The sequence below is a fragment of the Biomphalaria glabrata genome, unplaced genomic scaffold, assembly GCF_947242115.1.
Source record: "Biomphalaria glabrata unplaced genomic scaffold, xgBioGlab47.1 scaffold_41, whole genome shotgun sequence".
Lineage (NCBI taxonomy): Eukaryota > Metazoa > Mollusca > Gastropoda > Planorbidae > Biomphalaria > Biomphalaria glabrata.
Window position 1 is genome coordinate 50,474 of NW_026602916.1, and position 11,063 is coordinate 61,536.

The window sequence follows — 11,063 nt, forward strand, 5'->3', positions numbered from 1 at the left end:
TCTTCAGCACTGCACTAGCTCACTGACCTGCCCCTATTTATGTGTTTAGTGCTATTCAGCGCTGCACTTGCCTACTGAGATCTACTCAACTCTACTACTTGGCGCTATCGGCATTGCCCGCCTATTCGACAGCCCACCTGTCAAGCTATTAGGTGCGACGTCCCAATAGACCAGATCTGTGTGAGACGTCATAGCTACGCCAACCCTCTGCAACTCACTGGACATATCCTGTCAACTACGCTGCCCACGGCAGATCAGCTCTGCCCGCAGTAACCTTGTGCCCACGGTATCCGGCCACCCGCCATACTGTGCCCACTACAGATACTAGAACTTGGGACTGAGACTCCACAAGAACTATATCGCCGGCGTCCCTCTATCCGCTAGAGCGCCACCTCCAGCTGCAGAACCTCAAGCCAGGACACAGCCAGCTGCGACATGTTAGACACCTTATTTATATAGGTTAGTTATTTTAGTTATTTAGCGACGCACCATAGTAGACGCATATTGAACGGGACTAGTGACGTTTGGGATATGTTGGGTTAGAGACCGGAAAATCAGTTAGCGTTAGAACACTCCAGGGTAACGACGTGTTTAGTGACAGAGACTTCTACTGTGGCCTTTTATCATAATAAATATATATTAACTTGTTCATCATCGTTGACTACATCTCTTCACCTGTTACAATTGATGTGCCAGTTCTTGTTTGTGTTGTTGGTCAACTACACGTAATACACCCGAACAATTACACCCAAACGATTGCAGAGTAATTGGTTGACTTCAAGACAGCCTGAACTAGCAACATCACAGTGGCGACCCCGAACCTCGAAGCCCGACGAACATCGTACCGGACCTCGAAGCAGAACGTTTACTCAGGTGAGGGTCGTGCACTCGAAGTTATAAGATTTCATCGGAGTACGGCTGAACACAGCATCATCGCAGAGTGACTTTGTTCTAGATCTACAAGCAGTCGTCGCCTGTTTGATCGCACGTTCAACGAGCCGTTAACTCAGGGTGACCTTCGTCAGGACCGTAATCATCGCAACGCCTGATCTTCATATGCTGAACCGACCTACAACCAGAGAAACCGTTCATTCATAACGGGTGAGAGATCGTTAGTGAACCTGTTGGACATATTTTTTCTTCGTCATAGGAGCCACATTGAGTATCAAGTTTTACCTCGTCAGTTTCGAGAAGGACAGTTTGCCCGCTGTCAGAAGTATTGTGAGTACTACAAGTTTGGTAGCTAACTAAATCGAAATCGCTCTGTCGTCTTACCCTTGGAGAGATTCTTGTGGAGCAGTTTGCTCATTGAACCGGTTGCTTGCCACGTTTATAACGGTCACTGTGTTTAACCTTTGGAAGGTTAGTGAAGTAATCTTTATCAGTACTGAACATTGATCTATCTAGTATTCGTCGGTCTAGACCATACCTAGACTTGTTAGCAGTGAAGTTGTGGAAACAGCTACATCCACTTAATTTCGTTGAAAACCGTTAGTCGTATAACGGAACGTCGTCGGAGGTGACCTTGGTCTCACCTAGTCTACATTGGACAGTTTGGTCTAGTGAAGCAGAGTACAACAGCAAACTTCGTCGTACTACCAGAGTAGCAGCAGAAGCAGTGAACTATTTTAGAGAACCGTTATTCGTCAGCCCAGATCAAGTCATCGTCGAGAAAGTCGTTATTCGTCAGCCCAGATCAAGTCATCGTCAAGAAAGCCGTTATTCGTCAGCCCAGATCAAGTCATCGTCAAGAAATTCGTTATTCGTCAGTCGTCCAGATCAAGTTGCCGTCAAGAGACTGTTATTTGTCAGTAGTCATCTACACAAGTCAAGTCATCGCCAGAAGAACCGTTAACCTATTCGTCAGTAACTGTGTACACAAAGTCGTCGGAACTACACATACGGTCATCAACAGTCGTCGAAGAAACTGGAACATTTTGCTGTGGCATATCAGGACATCTGTGGCATTACGTGGGATACTGGTAGCACCGGAGAACAGAGTCAGAACTGGAAGAGAGGCAGTGGAATTTGTTGTGATCTAGCATATTCGGGAGTCCGAACAAAGGGATCTTTCTTATCAAAAGCTAAGTGCCATTTTTCTTATTAGTATATGTTTAGATTGCCCTTAGAAATAGATTTTGTCTAAATTTGGTACGTTAGCCTGAGTAAAATCAGGTGGTGCGCCTTAAAACCCGTCGGGGTAGAAGACGTAATTTAGATGAAAAGCTATATTATACGTTTAGGGTTGTAATTTGTTTTGTTTGTGTAAACGTCATATCCGTTGTTGCCTGGTTACTTCGTGACGTTATCATTGTGTGCCATATTGTCACATCCCAACCCATAGTGATAGTCTCATTTAATTATTTCATTTGTTTATATTATTTTAAATTATTTATTTTTATTAATTTAATTAGATCTGTATTTTTTTTTCACTTAATGATAGAAAGTGCGGGTAGGATTCTTTTACTGTGAATCAGACTAAAATAATTTTAGTTTGAGCGGTTAAAATCAAATATGATTTTGCCATGAGAATAATGCCGAAACTGGCTATGTAGTCAAACACTATCGTCTGGCTAAATTTAGATCTGCAAATTGTTGTACATCTCTTTGGTACAATTTAATCATCTAGACTCTAATTTGAAATATTATTAATTGAAAAATGAATGAAGGTAGTACATTCTAGATATATGTATCTTGTTGAAGATATATTTGACATTGTATACACATATTTGTTTCGTATGGTTAAATAGAACCATAATCTAATCTAGATCTAGACTCTAGACAGTCTTTGAATTTACTCTAAACACTTCACTGTGACTTCAGTCATACCAGATTTTAAAATTGATCATAGTTATTCATACTAGATCTAAAAGTCATAGTGCTCTTGATAACTATAGATCTAAATAGTATTATTATACATACTATAATATACTAGATTTAAATTTGTGTGTAATACTGGACCTAATATACAGATTTGAATATAACCATAATAACTCAGACTAGATTTACACATTTACTAAATCTATAGATAGAGACATAACACTTAAAACTTGTATAAAAGTGTGTAAAAACTTTTAAAGTATAGCCATAACCAATATAGGCTAAGTAAAAATATATATAAAATATAAAACACAATGGCTACATCATCATATGTGGACCTTAAGGAGGTTAAGGAAACCGCTATGCAGGATGGAAAGGCCATGGAGTTAAAAGGAAAGGATTTAGCCGCTTATGTACAGCAAGTTGTGAGGGAAGAAATGGAACGTCAAGATAAAATAAGAAGGGAAAAAGAAGAGATAGAAAGACAAGAAGAACATCAAAGACAAGAGATAGAGAGGCAAGAAAGGATCAGAAAGGAAGAATATGAAAAGCAAAAAGAAGACCAAGAAAGGCAGAGAGAGCATGAAGCTAAAATGGAGAAGATGAGATTGGACGCAGCACAAGCCAGAGCCCAAACTGAACAAAGAAATAACACAAATAACTCAAATAATTATACCACTCAAAGAGACAACCCTAATTCACAGACATGGCTAAAGAGAAAGATACAAAGTTTTGATGAACAGAAGGATGACATTGGTGATTTCCTGAAAAGATATGAGGCAAAAATGTCTACATTTAATATGCCTGAAGAAGAATGGTCTGAAATACTGATAGACTTCGTTCATGGTCAAGCTCTAACAATATGCCAAAATCATGACCATCATATTGATGATAGCTATCAGGTTTTAAAAAGAGAATTATTAAATGCCTATGGTCATAATGCTACAACTTTTAGAAAGAAATACTTTGACAATATACCATCATTAGGAATAGAACCCCAAACTACCATTAATATGGAAAAGGATTTTTTCAATAAGTGGGTAAAATTAGAAAAAGTGAATAACTCTTATGAAGGATTAAAAAATTTTATTCTAGTGGACAACTTTGTAAATAAATGTGATCCTCAGTTACAATCTTTTATTAGAGAAAGAAACCCAAAAACTATAGATGAAATAACAGAAATAATGAGAGTATACAAAAATGCCTATCCAAATAAACCATTTTCTGATAGGGATAAGAGCAAAGTAGATTTAATAGGATACACCAAAGAAAATGTTGATAGAAGTAGAAATAGAAACAGATCAAATAGTGGAAATAGAAAATATAGTGAAATAACCTGTTTTAAATGTCAAGGAAAAGGTCATATAGCAGCTAACTGTAGAAGAGGGAATAGTAGGTCTGGAAGTAGAAATAGATACAATGAACAAAATAACAGTAGATATAGGAGTAGAGATAGGAATGACAGGGAAAATTACAGAAATAGGAGTTACAGTAGGGAATACAAAAATAAAGGTACAGATAGGGTATATTTCATGGAAGGAAATAGGAACAATTTTGCAGTGTACCCAGGGTTTGTAGATAGAATTCCAGTGGAATTAATCAGAGATTCAGGTTGTAACACTTTGGCAGTAAAAACTAAATTTGTCAAACCTCATTGGTATAAAGGGTTTACTAAGAAAGTAGAATTAGCAGATGGCACTGTAAGGGAATTTAAAGCTATAAGGGTATACATTGAAACTCCATTTTTCACTGGTTATTGTGATGGCATTGCAATACCAGAAATGAGATATGATATGTTAGTAGGAAACATAAAAGGAGTTAAAGAATGTTCAAGAAAAGAATTAGAAGACTGGCAAAACAAATACAAAAACATAAGACAAAATCATGAAAACATAGAAACACAAAATATAACAAGTATGGTAATAACAAGATCAATGAATAAACAAGATGAGAAACAGGAAAATACAATAAATGTAATAAGTAATGATAAAGAAAAAGAAACCAGTAATGTAATACAAATAGAAAATACAGATGTTAAGGAAAGAGAGATAGAAAATGAAACACAAAATAGTCTTGAAACACAAATATCTCAAAGTGAAAAAGAAACAACACCCACATTTGCATTAGAACAAATGAATGACAATATTATTGGGAAAATTTATTCAAGAATATTAGATAAAAACAATAATAATCCAATGGAGAAATTTTGTATAGAGAATAAAATATTATTTAGACAAACAAGTAAGGATAACAAGAAAATAAAACAACTTGTCTTACCACAGAAATATTGGAAAGATGTTTTAATCATGACACATGATAATAATTTAGCAGCACATAGGGGAGTAAAGAAATGTTATAGGAATTTGTCAAAACAAGTATTTTGGCCCAAAATGAAAGCAACAATCAACAAATACATAAACTCATGTGACATATGTCAAAAGAGATCTAACAAAAGTATAGTGAATAAAGCACCTATTCAAGAAATGGATGAACCTACAGCACCATTTCAGAAAGTATCTATTGATTTAATAGGTCCTTTAATTCAAACTGAAAATAATAACAAATACATTCTAACAGTAATAGACATGTTTAGTAGATACCCAGAGGCAATTCCATTATCAAATACAAGTGCAGAGAATATCATTAATGCCATAACTCAAAAAGTAATTACAAGACATGGTATACCTAAAATTATATTGAGTGATCAGGGATCTCAGTTTAAGTCAGAACAATTTAAGAAATGGACTAAACAATACAATATACAACACATATACTCTTCGGTTTACCACCCGGCGAGTAACGGTTTATGTGAACGATATGGTGGATCATTAAAAAGATCACTAACAAAAATAATTCAGAATAATCAGAACAAGTGGGATCATTACATTAACTATGTACTATTTGCTCATAGAAACAACATCCATGAAGCAACACAATTTTCACCATATGAAATAATACATGGAAGAAAACCCAGAGATGAATTAGATGTTTTTAAAGAAAATCTAATAGGCAATGAGAATAAATTAAATAATGACAGTGAAACAACAATCACAACAGAATTGAAAGAAATATGGACTCAAGCATATAACAACAATAAGAAGTACAAACAAAGTGCTCATGAGAATATAAATAAGAAAAGACAATTGAAAACACTAGAAGTAGGAAACAATGTATTAATATTGATAAATGACCTGAAAAATAAAATTGGTAAACAATGGAAAGGTCCATTTAAGGTGATAAAACAAATTAATGATGTGAATTATCAAATTGAAATAAATGGGAAAATTAAAACATACCACATAAATAATTTGAAACTGTATCATGATAGAGAAGATGAGTTAATACAAAACATTCAGGAGGAAATAGAAAATAAATTTTCAGAAAGAGAAGAATGCTTGATGATAATAACAAATGAAAATCATAATGAAAATGATATTAAGGAAATACCTGTAATAGAAACAAAAGAGAATCAAACTTGGCAAAAGATTAATCTTAATAATTTAACTAAGGAAATGTCAAAAGATATAACTAAAATAATACAGGAATACAAAGAAATTTTTTCCAGTATACCAGGAAAAACTAATATTATTAAACATGACATTAAAGTAACAGATCCAAAACCTATCAAGCTTAAGCCATATAGAATACCGCTACATTTACAAGACAAAGTAAAGAGAGAAATAGACAATTTACTAGAATCAGGTATAATTGAGCCATCAACATCTCCTTATGCTTCACCAATTGTGATAGCCAAAAAGAAGAATGGAGATATAAGGTTATGTATTGATTATAGGAAACTTAACAACATCACAGAATTTGACCCATATCCAATGCCAAATATAGAGGATATTTTACATAAATTAAATGGAGCAAAATTTTTTACTAAATTAGATTTAACTAAAGGTTATTGGCAAATACCTTTAACAGAAAATGCAAAACCTTACACAGCATTTGTAACACCATATGGTATTTTTCAATGGAATTATATGAGTTTTGGATTAGTAAATGCACCTGCCACATTTAATAGAATGATGAACATGATAATTGGAAACAAAGAAAATGTTATTTGCTATTTGGATGACATATGTATTTTTAATAATAGTTGGGAGGAACATTTGGTAGATGTAAAAGAAGTATTCAAAATAATAAAAGAAAGTGGACTTACAATTCAAGCAGAAAAAGTAGAAATAGGATTGGAGGAAATAATTTTCTTAGGACATAAAATAAATAACAACATGATTAGCCCTATTGAAGATAACATAAAGAAAGTACTTAATATTGAAATACCTACAACAAAAAGACAAATTAAAAGTATATTGGGAATAGTAAATTATTACAGAAAGTTTATAAAAAACTTAGCAGAAATAGTGAATCCACTAAATGACTTACTTAAAAAAGGAAAACCTCAAAAAGTAGTTTGTAATGAGGAATGTGTGAAAGCTATTGACAGAATTAAAGATGTTTTTAGTCATGAACTAATATTAAGACTACCTGATAAAGACAAAATATTTTATGTCACAACTGATGCATCTGGTAATGCTATTGGTGGTTGTTTAATGCAGAACTATGATAACTTACATCCTATATTATATGTAAGCAGAAAATTATCAGAGGCAGAGAAAAAATATAGTGTCATTGAAAGAGAAGCCTTAGCTGTAATATGGGTAATTACTAAGCTAGAGAGCTATTTAATAGGAAGGAAATTCATATTATTAACTGATCATAAACCTATTCAGTATATACAGCAAAAGAGCATGAAAAACAGTCGTGTTTATAGATGGTTCTTAGCACTACAGGAGTATAAATTTGAAGTGAAAGCTATTAGTGGATCTGTGAATATTGTAGCTGATCTATTGTCTAGAATGACATTGAAGTGAAACAATTTTGTAAATAAACTATGATTATATTGATTATGTACTATATATTAATATATTGACACCATTTATATGTTATGGAAAAGGGAGATAAGTAAATTTGATGTTAAGCATTTAAAAGTAAGTATGGATATATTTTTTTTTTTTTTTTTTGTGTGAATCATTTCATATATCATTGACGAAAGTTAGTTCTATGGAAAAGGGTGAGTATAAAAGAAAAATGGACAAAAGCGTATAAAAGGGTGGTAAGAAAAGAAAAAATTTATTGAATGTGTAAATAAAGTTTGTAATTGTTTTTTGAAATATTGTATTTTATCAGATTACTGTCAGTGAAGAACAATTGTGACTTATGAGGTGCCCATAGGATGCCACATTTTCCTCTATGATGAACTGTATACCAATGAAGATGATTCTGGAATGTTATGAACTGTTATGAACATTGACATGAATATGAGGAACTGTCAAGATGAAGATGTCAAGATGAAGAGATCAAGATTTTATGTTTGTGGTCTTCCCCTTAAATTGAAAATGCCCTTGTAAGACTTGACAGTAGTGGAAAAATATTGACATATTTTTTTTTTTCAAGGGGGGGAGGAATCTGTTAGACACCTTATTTATATAGGTTAGTTATTTTAGTTATTTAGCGACGCACCATAGTAGACGCATATTGAACGGGACTAGTGACGTTTGGGATATGTTGGGTTAGAGACCGGAAAATCAGTTAGCGTTAGAACACTCCAGGGTAACGACGTGTTTAGTGACAGAGACTTCTACTGTGGCCTTTTATCATAATAAATATATATTAACTTGTTCATCATCGTTGACTACATCTCTTCACCTGTTACAATTGATGTGCCAGTTCTTGTTTGTGTTGTTGGTCAACTACACGTAATACACCCGAACAATTACACCCAAACGATTGCAGAGTAATTGGTTGACTTCAAGACAGCCTGAACTAGCAACATCACAGACATCAACAGGACAACCAGCTAAGTCAGAGGGCAAAGTGACATACTCTCTTATTATGTGCAAGAGTGATGATTAAACATAGAATATACTAGAGATAGATGCAAACCCTCCCCCTTTTTATTATTATATGTATATTTATGTAAATAAATATCCTTTATTTTAACTTTTGTATCTATCTTTCATTGCTTTGTCTCGTTGCGTGTCTGCTCCCGATTCATATGCTGATAAGTGGGGGTGTGATAGCTTTAAAAATAATCATCCCCTAGACATAAAACGTGCCAAACACACGTCACATTTCCCCACCTGTCACATTTTGGCGAGCCCGTCCGTGGATTTAACCCATTAGTACAGCAGGCACGAACAGGCAGCAATAACTAAATTTCATATCAATATTTTTTTCTAAAAATATTTATAAGTATCATCACTTCGCATTATCAAGAGTGTCACTTCTGTCATATTTTTATATTACTATTATTGCATTTCATGTGTAATATTTTCTTGCAGGAACTTTGTGATTAACTTAGGCAGACACCACATTCCTTTTGCACTCTTCCCTATAACTTCTAAGTAATTGCTTTCAGCAGCCCCTTCCTCGTCTCCACCTCTTACTCTATATTCTGCTTTATCCCCCTCATTACCCACCCCTCATCATTATGGCCAGTGTCACATTCTCCAAAGAGCACTCTGACTTAATGCAGAAAATAGCCGAATTCAAAGAAATAGCGGCCACCCTATTTAATGATAAGGCAGAACGAACAAAATATGTGAGAGAACGTTTTGAGGCACTTCAAAAGGAAGAAAAAAGAAAGGAGGAGGAAAAGGAAAGGGAAGAAGAGGAAGAGGAAGAAAGGAGATTAGCAAGGGAGCATGAGTTGGCATTGAATGCGATTAGACAGGAAATCAGGCAGCGCTATAGACCGCGGAGTTTGGAGCTGAACACCACACCGGCAAAACAAGACCAGGAAACAGAGGAGAATAAAACCACAACTCACGTCCAAACCGGGTGCACTACCCAAACGGACACAGAAGTTGCTGCTAAGGATGAAGCTTGCATACCTGATATCCCTCCTCTCGACGATTCCACATTGTCTACCCAGCTCAACCCTCCTGCTCAGTCTAATAGTCCTGCAAATTGCGATGCCCCAATCCAGCTCATGCCCCCAAGGGATTCCCAACCTAAAAAGGCACAAATCCAACAACCAGCCTTGCACAAAAACTGCAACTACCCTGCACGTAAGCCTCGTCATAACCAGAACAACCAAGCCCACCGTGACTGTAACAACAGCACGCGTGGCAACAAACTTAACCGTGCCTACCGTGACTGCAACAACAGCATGCGTAGCCACAAACCCAACCGCCATAAGCAGCAGGCCTCACAGACCATTTCAGTAAAGACCGCGGTCCCCAAACCCTCTGTGTCTAATCAGCAACCACGTACTGATAGAACAGCGGGCGACCCATACGTCATATCAACACTGACTGTGGCCCCTGAACACACTGCCCTCGGCCCTACGAAAACGGAAGTCCTACCGGCACTTCCTCACCCTGTCTCTTCTTCCCCCGGGATAGAGACCATTCTGGTTAACGGTCGGTACGTCCGGTCCCTATTTGACACAGGCTGTGCGGTAAGTTCAGTTATCTGCAAAGCACTGGTTGACCCGGCTGATCTCACAGATAGAACTGTGACGATTCAGTCCATTGACCGTGAGATTCCTCCAAAGGTTCTTCCTATTGCTAGGGTCCACGTAGAATGCAAGTACGTACATGGCACCATTGACGCAGCCGTCATGGACACGCCAGTATATGACTTCATTCTAGGCTTCAAATATGTCCCTCTTGGAGAAGTCAACAAGCCATACTTTTCACTGCCCGTCGGTAGATCGACGAAGCAGAAACGTGGCAGCAACCAGCCGGTTGGAAGCCCTGGTCGCCACACTAATACGCCTAGTCCCGACTCATCAGCGAAGCTCAAACCACTCCACCCTGGCATTGACACTGCTAGGAAGTCACGAGTCAAAGTGTGCCCGCGCACTCGTGAGGGTCTACTTGACCCAGGCTACTCAGCCAAAATTAACCAACATTCCTCTGACATTGACAGTGTCAGAATGCCCCGAGGTAAGATTGACCCTTGCTCTCGTGGACTCACTCCTCTTCATGGCTTCTCGGCCACCATTCCGAATCAACCTCCCCCTGGCATTGATAGTGTCAGGAAGTCACGAGGTAAGCCGAACCCTCGCGCTCGTGAAGACTCTTCTCACCCTGGCTCCTCAGCCACCATTCAATATCAACCTTTTCCTGGCATTAACCGTGTCAGGAAGCCACGATGTAAGCCAGATTATCGCACTCGTGGGGACGTTCTCCGGCAGAACTCCACATTCTTTATCAGGCCACTCTTCCCTG

The 11,063-nt window shown here is 36.7% G+C and overlaps 1 long non-coding RNA gene across 1 annotated transcript; it reads left to right on the top strand.

Annotated features, from left to right (window-relative positions):
• Positions 1 to 441: 441 nt before the first annotated feature.
• On the top strand, positions 442 to 8,506 carry LOC129924095 (uncharacterized). The gene is made up of 2 exons (XR_008775996.1): positions 442 to 2,669; positions 8,014 to 8,506. It is a non-coding gene; the product is annotated as an uncharacterized LOC129924095 (long non-coding RNA).
• Positions 8,507 to 11,063: the final 2,557 nt, after the last annotated feature.